This window comes from Macrobrachium rosenbergii, chromosome 18 (assembly GCF_040412425.1).
Source record: "Macrobrachium rosenbergii isolate ZJJX-2024 chromosome 18, ASM4041242v1, whole genome shotgun sequence".
In the NCBI taxonomy this organism is placed as follows: domain Eukaryota; kingdom Metazoa; phylum Arthropoda; class Malacostraca; order Decapoda; family Palaemonidae; genus Macrobrachium; species Macrobrachium rosenbergii.
Window position 1 is genome coordinate 22,621,734 of NC_089758.1, and position 20,000 is coordinate 22,641,733.

The 20,000-nt window shown below is 37.4% G+C and overlaps 2 protein-coding genes across 2 annotated transcripts in view; one reads left to right on the forward strand and one right to left on the reverse strand.

Annotated features, from left to right (window-relative positions):
* LOC136848197 (uncharacterized) overlaps positions 1–3,101 on the reverse strand; it is a 41,774-nt gene extending 38,673 nt beyond the window's left edge. Inside the window, exon 1 of the mRNA XM_067120510.1 lies at positions 2,961–3,101. The gene's annotated coding sequence lies outside the window, so the exon portion shown is untranslated. The remainder of the gene's footprint in view (positions 1–2,960) is intronic.
* Positions 1–20,000, forward strand: part of LOC136848198 (uncharacterized) — a 194,725-nt gene that overhangs the window by 50,027 nt on the left and 124,698 nt on the right. The gene's annotated exons all lie outside the window — the stretch shown is intronic.

The following is a 20,000-nucleotide window of genomic DNA, read 5'->3' on the forward strand; positions in this document are numbered from 1 at the left end:
AGTCCTTGGGAACTTGAGAATCAGTTGCTGATCAGCCTGATCAATCCTGTGGATGACTGATCAGAGACTTAAGAGGATCAGTCGTATGGACTTGACTTAAGAAGACTGATCAGTCCTGTGGGTTTAAGAAGACTGATATGTCGTGTGGACTTATGAAGAATGATCAGTCCTGTGGACTTAATTGAAGAATACTGATCTGATCGGTTGTTAAAGACTTAAGAAGACTGATTAATCCCACAGACTTCACTTACGAAGACTGATCAGTCCTATGGACTTTTAGCTTGAGAAGAAAGATTAGTCCAATGTAATTAACTCAGACTGATCAGCTCCATTGATTCAACTGAAGACTGACCAGTCTCAAAATTCTTACCCTGAGAAGAAAACCTTTACACGCTCAGTCTTACTCTTCCGACTTTCGGGCCTCATTTTGACCCATTATCGCTTGTGCCAGAGTAATGTAGTTTTCTGCACGTTACAGTAACACTTTGAGAAAGCAATTGCGTTAACACCCACAAACTCCACCAATCCCTTCTATATATTTCCTGAGTTGTATTTGAACAGAGATCTTTCAGATTTGCAACTGATTCCTGATCCCCTTTTTCTGCCGAGAGCAACCAGGTCAGCTGAACAGAAGCACCAACATGCAGTAAATGTTTTGCCTCGTTGTTGAACTTCTCAGTTCCAGAGGTCCTCCTTTATTCCTCACACCGTTGGACTCTGGAACAGTCTCCCTAAGGATGTCGTGCGATTGAAATTTCAAAAGTCCAAGCGAAGATGCATTGCATTACTACCCTAATACAGTTCTCCTTGTATTTTAATGATCTACTTACATTTTTATCTATTTATTAATTTGTTAATTTATTTTTTTAATAAGATCTCTTCTTTCTGTATTTTTTTTACCTCCTCTTACTTCTTTCTGATGAACACCTTAATATTCTTTGGAATCTTGAATTTCATGTCAATGGCTCCTGTGGACTTGTTCCTTATGAATAGGGTTCATGTTCTGAATAATAATAATAATAATAATAATTTTTGTGTTCTTAAGATTTGAAGCTTCAGCCGGTAGAACACGATCTGTAGGATACAAGTTTATAAAGCTTTCTTCATTAAGCGTAGAATAATAATAATATTAATATCCGGAACTGGGACAAGACACGAGCGCATAAATTCTCGTGGTTCCGTTGAAAGGAGGCATCAATTCCCGAAGAGGAGAATATATAAATCGTATTACGATCTGCACAATTTCACTAACTTCAGCAGCTGTTACACGTTTCAGTTCAGCCTCAGCGAACTGGGATGAGTCACGCTCTACGATAAACTCGATAACGCCCTTTCGTTCTCTCTGTCTGTCTGTCTGTCTGTCTCTCTCTCTCTCTCTCTCTCTCTCTCTCTCTCTCTCTCTGTGTCTGTTGTGTTTAGTTCGATTTCTGTTCATACTGTCATTTTCTTTCTCTCCATCGTTAATCTTTGTAGATGGGACAGCTTCAATGTGTATTTTTTTTTTATTCTTTTTTTTTTCACTCTCTGTCACCGTGTCTCCTGAATGGGTGGGTTCTGTCATTTATAATCTCTCTCTCTCTCTCTCTCTCTCTCTCTCTCTCTCTCTCTCTGTCCTTCCTGACGGGGTGGGCCTGATTTATGTGTAGTCAGTAATTATTCTCTTTCAAGCTATTTCATAACCATTCTCTCTCTCTCTCTCTCTCTCTCTCTCTCTCTCTCTCTCTCTCTCTCTCTCTCTCTCTCTCATCTCTCTCATTTCTAAATTGCCTTCTACAAAATTTTCTTGAAATTCAGCGTATGTTGAAGATGATATACATTCATTGGGAAATAATTTACCCTCATTTATTCGTCATCCTTTCTCTGCTTTCTCATTTTACACTTTGGGAGATAATGACTTCATTGGTTATTCATCACGAATGACCGTTCATTTTAAAATGAAAGTGAAAATAAAGATATTTTGCTTTCGTTCTCACTCTGAATGAAATCAGTACCAGTTTGTCCAATGCCGCAATGAAATCGAGAGTTTCAAGTTTATAGTAAAGGTAAGAGATGACGGAAGACAAAAGCTAAGGAGAAACAGATTTGGTTTAAAGGAAAAAAACATTTTGTGGTCCTATATAGGCCTAAATTAAAGCAAAACTCCTACAATGCAGTAATGAGGTTTCACGTGGATGCTGGGTTTAAAGCACAGATCATTATCTTCTACAAATTAGACATTTATGCCAAACTTCGACTATTTCAAACAATGTTACTTTCGTAAAGGATATTTTTGTTCTACCTCCACGATCAGATAATTAACCTAAATCACTAACAGTTTATCTATTTTTGTTTTTGTTTAGATACATAAGATGAACTAGATGCTATGACTCATGAGCTTTGTTCTTGGGACTTGAAAAATGATATAAATCTACGATTATTTGTCTTCTTTATCTGTAGTTAATGTTGCGTAGACTTGATGCTATCGCAGACATTGACACATCCTACTCATGTCACGTACGATATCTCAGAGAGAGACGAAATGCGTACTTACGCATGCTATCCGGTCTCGCTATCTCGAATATTTTGATGTAGATCTAAGCTCTCCGTGAGGCTGTGCTTGACATATGTCATCAAAAACGTCTTCCATATTTAGAATCATTCATATCTTCTCGTATTCCGCTGTTTCTCTGGCGCCCAGATTCCTCGAAAGTTTTACCCACTCGCGTTATGGTACGACCCTCTCCAGATCGTCATGAAAAGGCCTTACGCCTTTTCTTGACAGCTCTCCGCGTTATTTCCGGGATGACCGTTCCGGTGCGATCATTTCACAGCGAAACAGTGAACGGCGAGAGAGTTTTGCTTGAAATTGCAAACAGAATGCTTAGCCGATCGGGCCGCTGGAATAACTCGAATTCCAGTCGACGTAACCGAGGAAAAACTTTTGCAACCGAAAAGGCTTCGGCTTTAGACTCGGTACTCACCATCGACGACTTGATAAACGACGCATAACAAAGCTCTGTTATGGTTATGTCGCGCACGTCTGAAATTCAGCTGGAGGGAGCGAAAACTGACGGCACCTCACTCGCACACTGTCGCAGGAGCACTAAGCTGCTCCGATCTCATGCAGCGGGCTGATAACTCCCCGCAAACACTGACACACGAACGCACACGCACAGGCAGCACCTCGGCCGCCCCGAACCGAAAGACTGGGGCGAGGTAAGTTCCATGGGTAGGTTCAGGGCGGGACATGGTCCCTGGTCGAGGGGAGGACTACCAGTTGAAACAGAGATAATGTTAGGGCGGGGATGTGTGGAGGAGGCCGAGTGAGGTGGGGAGTAGGGAGGGGGAGGGGGGGAGCGCGGAGATCATGGAATTCCAAGAGCCTGGATGTTCATAGTCCATATTTCTCCCCTATTTTACTAGTATGTATTCATTCTCTCGACTCATCCGTAATTACTGGATGCTTGGCTTGAGGTATTAGGATGGAAATGCAATTCTTGATGGCGGTTTTATGCAAGAATTATCTTCAATGCCGATCGTTTGCGCAGAAACACTGGACGCGAATCTTGTGCAAGAAACCTCGTCAATGCAAATCGTATGCGAGGAGCTTTAAATACGATCGCAAATCTTAGTCAAGAAACATTAATTACGAATCTTATGCGATACACTCGTAGTAAGAACTGCATGAAAGAATAATTTTGAATGGGTCTTATGCAAAATTGGTTAGAGATGTGATACTTGAATTAATAAGAATTAATGACCATGTTTTTTATTCTGACATCATGAAAAATTCATGATTCCCTCTTCATAAATTTTTACATTATCTTTAAAAGTTCTTTATGCTGTGAAAATTGTTATTAAAAAAAATGCATGAAAATCCGTATTAACAACCGATATATCTGTATTATCCATGATGTCTTTGCAAAAGAGTGCTGGTGATTAGAGATGCCATGTAACCTTTTACCAAAAAAAAATTAAGCTTTCTTGAAGTTTTGAAGTTACGAAAAACAAGGAAGTTTGTAACTGCATCACCGACCCTTTATCTGTTCGTCTTCATAATTGATGATGAATTTTTTTTTTTTTATTTTTCAGATACTTCCTACATGCCTCGTAGGTTTTTTATTAGTATTTTCTTTTTCTGTAGGTGCTATTTTTATAGGACCTACAACGATTACTCACTTAAAAAACCTTGATTATAGAATTCTGGATGGCCTGGATCAGTTAATTACTGAAAGACCGGGATTAGTGAATTTCTGAAAGACCTGGATTAGAGAGTTTCTGAAAGACATGGATTAGGGGTATTCTGAAACACCAGGATTATGTAACTTCTGAAAGATCAGGATTAATGAATTTCTGAAAGACCTGGATTAGAGAGTTTATGAAAGACCTGGATTAGAGAGTTTCTGGAAGACCTGGATTAGAGAGTTTCTGAAAGACCAGGATTATGGAATTTCTGAAAGACCTGGATTAGATAGATTCTGAAAGACTGGATTAGTGAATTTCTGAAAGACCTGGATTAGAGAGTTTCTGAAAGACCAAGATTAGTGAATTTCTGAAAGACCTGGATTGGAGAGTTTCTGAAAGAGCTGGATTAGGGTATTTCGTATTTCTGAATGACCTGGATTAGATAGTTTCTGAAAGACCAGAATTAGTGAATTTCTGAAAGACCTGGATTAGATAGTTTCTGAAAGACCAGAATTAGTGAATTTCTGAAAGACCTGGATTAGATAGTTTCTGAAAGACCAGGATTAGTGAATTTTTGAAAGACCTGGATTAAAGAGTTTCTGAAAGAGCTGGATTAGTGAATTTCTGAAAGACCTGGATTAGAGAGTTTCTGAAAGACCAGGATTAGTGAATTTCTGAAAGACCTGGATTAGAGATTTTCTGAAAGAGCTGGATTAAGGAATTTCTGAAAGACCTGGATTAGATAGTTTCTGAAAGAGCTGGATTAGTGAATTTCTGAAAGACCTGGATTAGAGAGTTTCTGAAAGACCAGGATTAGTGAATTTCTGAAAGACCTGGATTAGAGAACTCCTGAAAGAGCTGGATTAAGGTATTTCTGAAAGACCTGGATTAGATAGCTTCTGAAAGACATGGATTAGGGATTTACTGAAAGACCTGGACTATATAATTGCTAAAACACCAGCATTAGGGAATTTCTTAAGCACCAAGACTAGGGAGTTATGAAAGACATAGATTAGGGATTTTCTGAAAGACCTGGATTATATAATTGCCAAAATACCAATATTAGGGAATTTCTTAACCACAAAGATTAGGGAATCATGAAAGACGTGGATTAGGGATTTTCTGAAAGAGCTGTATTACAGAATTTCTGAAACAAGGATTTAGGAATTTCTGACAGACCTATATCAGAGAGTTTCTGAAAGACTTGGATTAGGGATTATCTGAAAGACCTGGATTATGGAATTTCTGAAAAACCTGGATTAGAGATTTTCAGAAAGACTTGGGTTAAGGATTTTCTGAAATTCCTGGATTACCGAATTTATAAAACACCAAGATTAGGGAATTTCTGAAAGACCAGGATTATGGAATTTCTGAAAGTCTTGGTTACAGAATTTATAAAACACCAAGATTAGAGAATTTCTGAAAGACTAGGATTAGTAGAGAGTTTCCGAAAGATTTGGATCAGGGATTTTCTGGACCGGAAGACCTGGATTATATAGAGTTTCTAAAACACCAGGATTAAGGAATTTCTGAAAGACTTAGATTAGTGATTTTCTGAAAGAGCTGGATTACAGAATTTCTTAAACACAAGGATTAGGTAACTTCCTAAGACCTGGATTAGAGAGTTTCTGGAAGACCAGGATTATGGAATTTCTGAATGACATGGATTAGATTTTCTGAAAGGCCAGGATCATGGAATCTCTGAAAGACCTGGATTAGGGAATTCCTCAAGATTGGGAAATTTCTGAAAGACAGGACCACGGAATTTTTTAAGGATCTTGGTTAGAGTTTTTTTTTTTAAGACCAGGATCTTGGAATTTCTGAAAGACTTGGATTAGAGAGTTTCTCAAAGAGAAGAATTAGGGGGTTTCTCTTTCACAGGTTAAGTTCGTCCTGAATCCCATTTTCCAAGTGAGATGGCTTATAATAATTTTTTTTACATACTTTCCGCGAAATTGCCAACAAGAGGCATTTAAACAGGTGAAAAATGCTGCTTTACTGCCTTCAAAAGGCGTTTTAGCTATGACGTAGGGGCTACAATATAACGTCAAATATTCTTAGTTAAGTGGTAAATGCTATCAAGTTGCATGCAAGCATAACTTGCCAATGTTTTTGGTGATGTTGCATTGTCTGAAGGGTTAATGCTTATGTGGAAAGATCAGTTATTTCACCTTCTTTGTGGCCATATTCTGTTTAATTAATCGCACGCATATATATGTATATATAGTCTTTATATATATGTATATATATAGTATATATATTTGTATATATATATTATATATATATTTATATATATATATATATATATATATATATATAAATATATGTATATATGATATATATATATATATATATATATATATATATGTGTGTGTGTGTGTGTGTGTGTGTGTGTGGGTGTGGGCGTGTGTGTGTGTGTGTGTGTGTAAGCATGCAAATCAGATAGAGAGGCAGCATCATTAGAAATAAGCGAGACTTTCAGCCAGGTCATCGAGCTGCTTAGCCAGAAAAGCATTCGACCGAGGCTCCCGACCTCCGAGTGTTTACAAAGTGACTCTTCTCGGTGCTCGCAATCACACTGAGACTTCGAGTATCTCCTTCATTAAACCAAGACCACGAATACTCGAGGAAGATCTTCCTTCGAGGATCATTGTCCAGGAGGAGGAGGAGAAGGAGGAGGAGGAGGAGGAGGAGGAGAAGGAAGAGGAGGAGGACACGGTTCCCTAATATGGCATGAAGAGAGAGAGAGAGAGAGAGAGAGAGAGAGAGAGAGAGAGAGAGAGAGAGAGAGAGAGAGAGAGAGAGAATTCGCTTTTGCCAATTTCAGACACTGTTCAATGCATCCAGTTCATGAGACATACCCTTCAGAGAGAGAGAGAGAGAGAGAGAGAGAGAGAGAGAGAGAGAGAGAGAGAGAGAGAGAGAGAGAGAGAGAGACTATTTGCATAAATGCCATCCATTGGTTCCTTCCAATTCACGAACGAGGCCTTGAATTTATGAGGGTAAGTGACCCCGTGATGGATTTCCATCTTTGTATGTGAGTTTGTTTATGTCTGCTGTGTGTGTGTGTGTGTATGTATATATATATATATATATATATATATATATATATATATATATATATATAAATATATATAATATATATTTATATTATGTATAATTATACACACACACACATATATATATATACATATATATATATATATATATATATATATATATATATATATATATATAATCTGAATTAAATTACTTTTTCTCTGATTATCATTCCTACCATTGTTACACAGGTGGCTTAATTTTTCAATTTCAATGCATATAGCTTGTGTGTTTACACACACACACACACACACACATATATATATATATATGTATATATTATTACATATGCATATCAAGATTTCATCTGTTTCATTCTGTGCCCTAAATCTTTCCTGGTTTTATCATCTCATTTTCCAATCCTTCCTTTCTTTCCCGTATGTTTTTTTATCAAGATTTTCTCATCCTTGCCGTCAGTCCGAGCGAGACGGTATATACTTCACACCAGCCACTTGATATAAAGGGGGTCCCCGCTTATGAGAACATTACGGTCAAGTTATGGGGGAGACGAAGCCGGTGATTTCAGCAAATTATCCGCCATTAATGCGAGCCGAGGCAAATTGATGAATTGATCAGCCGACCGAGAGAAGAGAGTTTTGGTTTGATTTTTTTGTTTTTCTTTCTAGAGAAGCAAATTAGAGGATTATTGTAGCCCGCTTCGTCGACGTCCCTCGATCCGAATGATCTTCAAATGAGCCTAGATTGCCGATAAATGGCTGATTGTAATGGTTACCAGTCGGCGATGTTAAGAAAAAAAAAAAAAAGGAAAGTTTGGCGTTAAGTGGTTTAATTTCATTTTGGGGTCTGCTGTAACGTTGTGAATGTTCTCTCAAATGAGGCTAAATTACCGAAAAACGCAGCTCGTTTTAAAGGCCGCTCCGTCCCGCAAAGGCAGTGGGTTGGCTCTGACGTAAGTGACTTAATCTTACTCACCGTTATTTTAGATTAAATAGAAGTAGTGCTTTGTTATTCTGAATCGCCGTGGAAGAGGAGGGTACGTCAGTACTTGTAATCACGTACGATAGCGGTGGTCCAGGGTATTAACCCGGTATGTACCCACCTTTGTCAAAGTCCAAGGGTAGACTCATGCTAATAAAGGATCCGCCCGCACGAAGATATCGTTTATTAATATAATTTGTCGACCAGGCAATATAGAAATGGGTGTATGTAATGCTTTGATCCCCGAGGGGCTAGTACTAAACGCGGCGGCCCAGGGAGCTTCCCCTTTGTTAAGTACTAGCACCTCGCAGTAGGTGGATACACGCCGGGTTAATACCGTGGTCCAGCGCTATAGAAGGAGAGTAATATCGTCTTCACATATACTTACCCAACAAGGGCCGCTGGATAATAAGTCGTCGTAGATGTTTAGGAGACATTTACGGTTAATCAACGTCAAATCAAGAGATAAGAGGCTTTCGAAGGGAGATGACGAGAGTTACGGGACCACCAGCCGTAGCGGATGTGCAATTTAGCTAGACGCTGGTTCGAAACTTTTGAAACCTTGGGTCTTATCAGGTGCGTCTCATGTCTCTCGAACTAGGCTTCGATATTGTCCAGTGGTTCGCCTGTGTTGGTTTTAGTTTTCTGTAAAAGAAAACTATTGTGCCGGCTTAGTCCGTCCGCCGGCACTTTCTTCTGTCTGCGCTCATTCTGTCCATCTTAAAAACTGTTGAGGCTAGAGGGCTGCAAATTGGTATGTTGGTCATCCACCCTCCAATCATCAAACATACCAAATTGCAGCCCTCTAGCCTCTGTAGTTTTATTTTATTTAAGGTTAAAGTTAGCCATAATCGTGTTTCTGGCAACGATATAGTGTAGGCCACCACAGGGTCGTGGTTAAAGCTTCATGGGCCGCGGCTCATACAGCATTATACCGAGACCACTGAAAGATTATACGCTGTACAGAAAACTCGATTGCGCCGAAGAAACTTTGGCACACATTTTACTTGCTTTTTTTTTTTTTATGAATCCAGAGGTTTTCACCAGGCCTCTTATTAACTTTCTCACCTTACCACACTTACGGGCCGCCTAAGGCCAAGGCGTGTGCTGGCATAAGGCCAACTTACTCTAACCAATTTTCAAGATTGATGAGATGACATTTAACTGTCAACCATAGATTCGAAAGGTATAGAAAGATAGATGGAGCCACAGGCGACCATATTACATTGATTTCGACTATAAGCAAACTTTCTGTTATGAATTATAATAAAAAAAATGTATAGTTCCAGCCTGCTTCTCTCTCTCTCTCTCTCTCTCTCTCTCTCTCTCTCTCTCTCTCTCTCTCTCTCGCCCACCAGACATCCGTGTCAGTAAATCTGTAGGCAGTGTTTATTTCAAGAACAATGCACAGTGATTTTTATGATCTCTTTCTCCTATCAGTTTTCATATCTTCTTTTATTACTTTATTGCCACTTTCGGGTGTAAATATTTAGTAGCTTGATATAACAATGGACGCGTTTTATGTCACAACTTTTAGGTGCTCTAACAACTGTTTATCAGTTATGCTGTTCTTCACTGGATGGGTCGATATCGTACTCGCCTAGCACTCTCCTAGGCCTGCGTTCGATTCTCCGGCCGGCCAGTGAAGGATTAGAGGAATTTATTTCTGGTGACAGAAATTCATTTCTCGATATAATGTGGTTCGGATTCCACAATAAGCTGTAGGTCCCGTTGCTAGGTAACCAATTGGTTCTTAGCCACGTAAAATAAGTCTAATCCTTCGAGCCAGCCCTAGGAGAGCTGTTAATAATCAGCCCAGTGGTCTGGTTAAACTAAGGTATACTTAACTTATCAGTTATGCTTAACACTAGCTGGACGTGACTTATTAAATATCCCCGTGAACATCCCTTACTAGTAGATATTTTGCGCTCAGTATTTAGCTATTTATCACAGACATTGCTAGCTATAAACCATGCGAACTTCTGCATTAAGTTAAAAAGTTAAAGTCTTCCTGGGCCTCTGTAGGCTCATAGGGCAAGCGCTGATCTCCTGTTTCTTACGCCGACAGCCAGTGGGGAATAGGTCCCAATGCTTCTGTACATAACTGGCTAAATAAGCAGATGCTATCTCAGGATTTTCATTGCCGATTATAGACCTATTCTTAACACAATTCTAATATTTCGATCTCACAAAAGGCTATTTTGGATAGGCGAATTTATTACCTCCATAATGGAAGTAGTTTCTTGTCTGATAGGTAAATCGCTTTATTCATTTGTGCGTTACATTTATATTGTAAGGAACTTGTTATTTTGAACCAATATTGGCATTAAAACTTCACCTTAGAAAACAGAAGGTTTGTGGAAACTTTTCAGAAATCATGATAGCAATGATAAGAATGTCTGTATATTTCCACAAGTGTCTAAAACTTTCTTCGTAACCAAATGATTTCTCTTTCGTAAACGTTAAACTCTTCTGATAAGTACGTATTGTACATTCCCTTTGATTTTATGAAACCGGATATTAGTTTTAAAATAATTTGGTGCTGAAAAATAGTTTCCTAATTGATAATAAAAGGCCAAGTTGGCATCTGTAATCTTGTCAAGTATATTCTTTTTACTCAAACATAATACAACTTCTCTTGATATCAGCGCGACAACCGATAGCTTGTAATGAAAAAGGGTAGTCGGTTCATATTGATTATCAGGTTATCACAAAATAAAATACAGTAGAATATGGTGGAATGTATATGGAATATAGTGGATTGACTGCCTCTAGGCTTACAGTTAAAGATATGTCGGAATTTCGAGCCAAGACAGAATATCAAAAAAAAAAAAAGTTTCTGTAATGGACTTTCATGAGAAAATGATTCATCTAATTTCATCTAATTTTTCTATGTATGCTTGGAATATCCTGTGTTATATGGTTTACAGGGAATTCCAAACTTTTCATTAGTAATAGCAGCTGATTGATGAGACTTGCATTGATAGTTTCAAACTTCATCAGTGATGGCATCTGATTGACGAGATTAGCATTGATATTTTCAAACTTCTTTAGTAATGTCACCTGAGATTTGCAGTGATATTTCCGAACCTGATTAGTAATGGCATCTGATTGAGAAATTTGCGTTGATATTTCCAGACTTGATTAGTAGTGGCCTCTCATTGACGAGATTTGCATTGATATTTTCAAACTTCTTAGATTCTGCCCGAGCCGCTTTTTCTGAGAGAACTGTAGAAACTTGGAGGCACCTCGGAGTAAAAAGTGCAATTGACAGAGAAAACACTTCCTGGTTCTTCGTTACAGTCTCAGCTCACGGTAATTCCGTGTTTACTGTGGTTTCATAGGGTTGGGTAAACACCTCGTCTTGCGCCCGTACGTGGGAATGCTCCGTGGCGGTTCTCAAAAACGAATTCCTGCGAAAGTCGTTTAAAAAAAAAGTTTATCGACCAGGAGAGGTGAATTCCTCGATTTTCCTCTCCCATATCTAAGTTGGGGAGAATGAGAGAGTTTCACATTCCCTTGTGATAAAAACACAGCGTTTGTCCTGTGGTTTTTAGGTGTGGTTTCCAGCCTCAAGACGCCAGAACATCCAAACTCACATTGAGCGTTGCTTTGATCGATTTTCTGTAATGTTTCTTGGAATTTTCTTTTGAGTATTTTCTGCAGACAGCTCCCTGATTCATAGCTTTAATTAACAATTGCTTTCTGAGGAAATATTATTGCAAGCACTAACTAAACGTGTGTCTTTAGAAGACATTTAGTTAATATCATTACTTTTAACGAGAAAGTTAAGTATATCTTAGTTTAACCAGACCTCTGAGCTGGTTAACAGCTCTCCTAGGGCTGGCTCGAAGGATTAGATTTATTTTTACGCGGCTAAGAACCAACTGGTTACCTAGCAACGGGACTTCCAGCTTATTGTGGAATCCGAACCACATTATGACGAGAAATGAATTTCTATCACCAGAAATAAATTCCTCTAATTCTTCACTGGGCGGTCGGAGAGTCGAACGCTGGGCCAACAGCGTGCCAGCCGAAAGCTTTACCCACCCCTCCAACGAAGAACTTTTAATGAGAAAGACCCTCATGTCTAATAATAAAAGTCAAATAATTGGAACTCATTTAATAATTGTTTTCCAACCAAGCATCAACCAAGCTTGTTATTGCAAAACACAGCTAATAATAGTACTATTAATGAGTAAGGATTTCAAGTTCTCTCAGAAATGTCTAATAATGGGAATGCAATGATTTCCTCATCTCTCTTTTGTTACCAAAACACAGCTAATAATGTCACTGCATTTAATGAATGAGAATCTCATAAATATCAAATAATAGGGCTACAGTACCCTCAGCCCCGTAAGGGGTGGAGGGGGGGCGGTTAGCGCCGTCAGTGCACCTCATTCGGTGCACTTAGGCATTACTTAAGGTTCTTTGCAGCGTGCAGCTCGGCCCTTAGCTGCAACCTCTTTCGTTCCATTTACTGTACCTCCTTTCATATTCTCTTTCTTCCATCTTGCTTTCCACCCTCTCCTAACAATTGATTCCTAGTGCAACTGCGAGGTTTTCCTCCTATCACACCTTTCAAACCTTTTACTGCCAATTTCCGTTTCAGCGCTGAATGACCTCATAAGTCTCAGTGCTTGTATTCAGTTCAGTAATATCCTCACCTTTCATGCGTGCCGTAAATAATAGAAATACTTATTACAATTTTAATATTCCCATCAGATTGAAATACTGCCCATATTTATGTCGATTTAAGTTCTAATACTTAGCGGTGATACGTGCAAGAATAATTTGAAACAAGAGTACAGTGATTTCCACATCCTTTACTGTGTTCCTATACAGTGGTCCATAATTCTCTGAAACAACAGGAATTCCTAATGAGTATATTTATTTGGTGTTTTATTGTTTATCGTAATAAATCTAACCTTTCATAGATTTCTGCTTCAGTGTGGTGTTCTGGAGAATCAGGATGATGATAGGTTCACGCCTGGAGTAAAAGTTCTTGGATTATTGGACGCTCCTCAAAGCTGTGGCTTTTATTTTAAAATTTTCGGTTGTATTAATCGTCTTTTTCTTTCATTTATCAGGTAGTAATAAGCAATATGTATATATATATACATATACATATACGTCTGTACATTATATATTATATATATACATAAATTTTATTTGTGTATATGTATATGTATATATATACACTCAAAACTGTGGCTTTTATTTTAAAATTTCGGTTATGTTAATCGTCTTTTCTTTCATTTATCGGGTGGTAATAAGCAACATTAAAGCAATATATATGTATATATACATACATGTCTGCATATTATATATTATATATACATAAATTATATATATATATATATATACATATACATATACATATATACAGTAAGTCGAAAGGCCTAGTAGCACCACTCCGTTGTTTCACTTTCCTTCGTGGTATTGCCTTTATATTTATATATTCATCACGTTCCATGTTATCGTGATTCAGTTATACATACATACATACATACATACATACATACATACATACATACATACACACACACACACACACACATATATATATATATATATATATATATATATATATATATATAATGTATGTAAGTGTATGTACGTATGTGTGTAGCAAGAGTGTGCGTGTACATGCATGTATGTATAATTGTGCAAAACACGGACTTCTTAAATTAATGTGCAAAAAAAAAAAAAAAAAAACAGCAAACCACGTAGATTGCTGCTATTCCTGCGATGTCGGAGTTTTACCGCCGAATTCTTGCAAACTGCATTAGCCAAAAGTGCCATTAATCACAAGCCCGCAATTTACATCGGTTCTTATAAATGTTTCCTGTAATCTTCATCCCATTTTCTTCACCTGTTTATCACTTTTGCGCTGTTAAATCGTTGTTATTATTACAGGAATAAAGGGAGTGCCGAAATTTGTGAGACCTTCAGGAAGCGCAGTAAGGCTTTCATCTGTTTATCGCTTGATGTTGGGCATTACAAGAAATTCGTAATTGGAATTATATCTGGAAGCTAATGGGTGTAAGTGTCGAAATGCCTTGATTAAGGAAAAAAGAGAGTTATTGCGGGAAATGAGCTATTTGTATTTTAAGGCTTACAAACACACACACACACACACACACACACACATATATATATAGTATTTATAAAATATATATATATATATATATATATATATATATATATATATATATATATATATATATTATAAAATGTATATATATATATATATATATATATATATATATATATATATATATATATATATATATATATATATATATATATATATGTATATGACGATCAAATTGCCGATAAAACGCTGTATGAACGTTGCAGCCATATATTTCGAGCACTTCCTTCTGTGCCCCTGTTCACTGGTAAAATATGGACAGGTGATAGATACAAGGGTATATATACTAAACATATGCCACACCTACATATGTTTAGTATATGTACCCTTGTATCTATCATCTGTCCATATTTTATCAGTGAACAGGGGCACAGAAGGAGGTGCTCGAAATATATGGTTGCATCGTTCAAATAGTGTTTTATGGGCCTTTTTATATTCATATTATACTGTGGTATTACAGTGAAAGACATTCATATATATATATATATATATATATATATATATATATATATATATATATATATATATATATATATATATATATATATATATATATATATATGTTGTATGTATGTATTAACGTGTATTTGAGATTTAAAGCATATAGTCATCCCAGTGTGCTCATATTTGCGGAAGATTTTTGTGCATAGACGTCAAGTCTCGATCATATGGACGTTACGTACCGTCCGGACTAGCGTGCCTCCCTTCTACATACCTATACGATGGACTGGTGCAGCGCTCGGCTCTTTTTGTTAAGTCTGTGGCTCGCTTGCCGCCTCTAGCTCACAAGTTCTGTTTGTTGTAAATGTATATATATATATATATATATATATATATATATATATATATATATATATATATATATATATATATATATGTATATATATGTATGGGTGCGGATGCTTTTGTACTTGAGTCTTCTTCTGTAATATATACATGCAGCATTTTTTATTCAGTAGGTGAAACCTATTCAAGCTTCCAAAGAATGTTGGCTCAGCCTCCCACCGCAGACTCCACACCGCGGCAGTAACTGATCATGATACAGAACCAGTGATTATTCATATATGTATCTTGCATTTCTCCCATTTTGTAGACTAATCACAATTATATCGATATTTACGTATTTTATTTAAACATTGAGAATAGTCAGGTATTTGCGGCGATTTTATTTCCAATTCAGGATGTGAGAGTCATGGAATAACAGGTAAAATAGTCATAATTACAGGTAATGAAGAATTACCATTCGTCACACCTTTGCCATTTTGGGGGGGGGGGGGGGCACAACGTAGTTTGAACAAACCGGCTGCTTTTTGGCCGCATAGGGAATACTCTCAAATATTATTAGCCATGAATTGAGCAATAATCTTAAATGATCTTTTGTATTTTTTTTAATGATATTCGTGAATGAAGTGATTTAACGAGGCAGTCTGAAGGTTTGACAGCGTAACTAATATATAAGACCTACTTGTTATATATAATGAGAGTCTTTTAATTATACTGGTAATCTTGATAAGATCTTTGCATTATTTTCCCTTTGCTTTAAGAAGTTCCAATTGAAATGTCATCTCTCATTGCTGTGTGATTTGAAAGTACAGTGTATATTTGTTAATAAGATTGTGAAGAGAACTGTTTAATATAATTTTAGTTTATGGTTATTACAGTCAACTCGGTAAATATGCATAAGTGTATAAAATAGGCGTATGTATAAGCCAGCTTTCTATATGTTTTTTAATTAGAGTTTATGCCCATAAATACAGTTATTTTGCTGTTTACGTAAACCACTCATTTGATTGATTTTATTTTTAATTTTTCACGCAAATTGAATCATGTCATTCCTTAATGATGCATTTTATATAACCAACGAGGACGATTTACCGTTCCAAAATTAGTTTGTTTGTAGGTGTTTCATGATAACTTTTGCATTTTACTCGTCACCCGCTCGGCTAAAATAGAGCTGAAATCGCCTTGCCATAAAAGAGTTTCTTTAAAGGTCTCATTTACAATGTTTCAGTGTCGCTTCATTAGAATTTCGTTCATTCTTTCATTGCTGATCGCAACTAATGTTTCAAGGAGGAAAACAAGTAGAAAATACTTTATTTTTTATTTTTTATTTAGTTATGCTAAGTTACTGCCTTTCTTTGAAACCTCATTCGGACGGATAGATAGATAGATAGATAGATAGATAGATAGGTTACTATGGAGAGATTGCATCTTGTAAATTAGGGGCAATCAAAATTACGGATGATTTATCACATACACCTTCTGCTTTCAAAGGCAAGGGGGCCATCAGCAAGGTACAGACTTCCGGTTCTCAACCAATGAAGAGATGAGGTTGTAGCCCCGTGCCGTTTTGCTTGACTCCGGTTACAGCTGGGTCGACTTGTGAGCGGCAAACCGAGATCGAACCACAGACCTTGCAAATTCTGTCTTGGTCCTCTGCACCTGAGGTGAATAAAGACAATACATGAGCGTGTAGAACCTTTTGCTACAATAATTAGTCTCTTTCGATTGATGAATAGTAAATTGGATTTACGTTTAGTGTCGAGGCGGATTTTAAGCTGGAACGTGACTTCACAATTTCATGGTGATTTTGGTTAACAGTTATGTTTTGAGAATTTAAACAATTCTTTAGATTTCCAGGAAGAAAATGACCAAAACTAAGCTATATTTAAAGCCAGCATAGACATAGTAAAGGAAATTAAGAGAGAGAGAGAATTTATTATACTTGCGGCGAAAGTACCCATACATGCCTACATTTATAGCTAGATGGATCGAGGTGGGAGAAACGTTTTATTTAGACTGATAAGTAGACCTATAAAACTTTGTGAATGTGACAGTTGTTAACTTTTCGTTCATTAAATTTTTGAAATATTTGCCGCAAATTATTAAGATATATAGAAGGCGCCCCCATCTGCATTTCTCGTGAAAAATTAAGACATTTTCTGTGCATAAGTTTTGTATAATCTCGAGACAAAATTTCCCTGAATATCGTTTTCCCCGAAAAGTTTTTAGACAAAATCTCACTGAACGTTTTTCGAAAAATCTAGAGGCAAAATTTCCCTGCATATCTCCAGAAAGGACAATACTCCTTTGCGCTTTTCTCGAGAAATTTCAAATAAAAATTTTCCTGCGCTTCTCACGAACACCTGAAGACATGTAGTCCCCCACCCCACACTCCCACTCCCTATCCCTGCCCTCTGCCGCCGCCCCCCCCCCCCACCGCCAACCTCTTTCCTGGTCTAGTTAGCGGCTTCATCAGCTGGGTCTTTGGAGGTGAATAACCCCAATTACATTACCCAAATTGAATAACGCACGTCATTCAAATGTTTTTTTTCCCACTCCCATTAAATATTCACTTAGGAACCCATATTTTCTCACGGAAAGTCACGCCTGTCCATCTCGCAGACAGGCAAATTGATCAATTTGTAACGTGAGGGACATGTGAACCAGGGCCCCTGTCCAAATTCATTTGGGGCTTTTTGCCGGAGAAATTAAAAGATAAAAAGTTTCCCTTCGCGAGGGAAAAAATTTCTCCGTAATGGCGGGAATCGTAAGATGTTCGTCTTGTCCGAATCCTCGTTATTCTTAGGATCGAAGCAGACTGCAATGAGTAAAATCCTCTCTGTCAATCTTCTCTTAATCTTCTCTCAGTCTTCCGCGTCTGGAGTGAGGCTGTGAAAAATATCTTTCTCGTTCCTTCAAACTTTCCGCTTTCCGTCAAACTTCGTCTCATCATTCCCACAGCCTTCGTGTTGGTTTTTTCTGTTTTTCTCTCTTGATTCTATTTCTATAGCTTTTGGTTTCCCCATTTTCTTTTATAACCGTTTTTCCCCTCTTGATACTATTTCCATAGGTTTTGTTTTCCGCATTTTCTTTTATAACCGTTTTCCCCCGCTTGATACTATTTTCCATAGCTCTTGTTTTCCCTAATTTTCTTTTATAACCGTTTTTCCTTCTTGATACTATTTCCATAGCTTTTTTTCCAAATTTTCTTTTATAACCGTTTTTCCCCTCTTTACTATTTCCATAGCTTTTGTTTTCCCCATTTGCTTTCATAACCGTTTTCCCTCTTGATACTATTTCCATAGCTTTTGTTTTCGCCATTTCTTTTATAACCGCTTTCCCCCTTGATACTATTTCCATAGCTTTTGTTTTCCCCATTTCTTTTATAACCGTTTTCCCTCTTGATACTATTTCCATAGCTTTTGTTTTCCCCATTTTCTTTTATAACCGTTTTCCCTCTTGATACTATTTCCATAGCTTTTGTTTTCCCAATTTTCTTTTATAACCGTTTTTCCTTCTTGATAATATGTCCATAGCTTTTGTTTTCGCCATTTCTTTTATAACCGCTTTCCCCCTTGATACTATTTCCATAGCTTTTGTTTTCCCCATTTCTTTTATAACCGTTTTCCCTCTTGATATGTCCATTACTTTTGTTTTCCCCATTTTCTTTTATAACCGTTTTTCCCTCTTGATACTATTTCCATAGCTTTTGTTTTCCCCATTTCTTTTATAACCGCTTTCCCTCTTGATACTATTTCCATAGCTTTTGTTTTCCCATTTTAACCGTTTTCCCTCTTGATAATTACTTTTTTTTCCCCATTTTCTTTTATAACCGTTTTTCCCTCTTGATACTATTTCCATAGCTTTTGTTTTCCCCATTTCTTTTATAACCGTTTTCCTCTTGATATGTCCATTACTTTTGTTTTCCCATTTTCTTTTATAACCGTTTTTCCCTCTTGATACTATTTCCATAGCTTTTGTTTTCCCCATTTCTTTTATAACCGCTTTCCCTCTTGATAATATTTCCATAACTTTCATTTTTCCCGTCTTTCTCATGACCGTTCTTACTCTGGCAGCCTTGCATTATTTAATTAAGTATTTAGTTATGGCGTTTTAAGTAAATCCCTTTTAGTCTTTCTCGTTTCCTTTAAATGACTCGCCCTTTCTTGCTTCCGCCTCTTTGCAAGCACGGCCTTCCTGCCTGCCTGCCTGCCTGCCTGCCTTCCTGGGACTGTCTTTAATTATTATTTCGCTATGCAAGTCACTCTTAGCCTCGGGCAAATCTGGAGAGAGAGAGAGAGAGAGAGAGAGAGAGAGAGAGAGAGAGAGAGAGAGAGAGAGAGAGAGAGAGAGACTATAATATACGTGTGGTAGGAGAGAAAGAGAGAGATTATAAAATACGTGTGGTAGGAGAGAGAGAGAGAGAGAGAGAGAGAGATACAAATACACTCGTGGCAAGGTTTTTTTTTTAATTGTATCAAAAGCTTCATAAAAATAACCATTTCCCTTCCATAATTACTGGGAGATCTACCCAGCACTTTACAATAAGAGCCCTGAAGACGACGTGGAGGAGGAAAATGAGGAGGAGGAGGAGAAGGAGGAGGAGGAGGATGAGGAGGAGGAGAAGAAGAAGAAGAGGAGGAGGAGAAGGAGGAGGATAAAGGAAGGAAGTCGGCGACAAAAATGAAATTGATTTTTATATCTTGCTTTTTCTGAGATTGCTAACGATCTCGGTGTGATGGGAAAGTTCACAGAGAAACCGAATCAGTCTTCTTCTCTTCTTGCTTTTTATTTTCCCAAGTAATTCGCCGCCCGGTCTCTCCTTACCCATAATTAGCCGTACCTAAGACATCCGGAT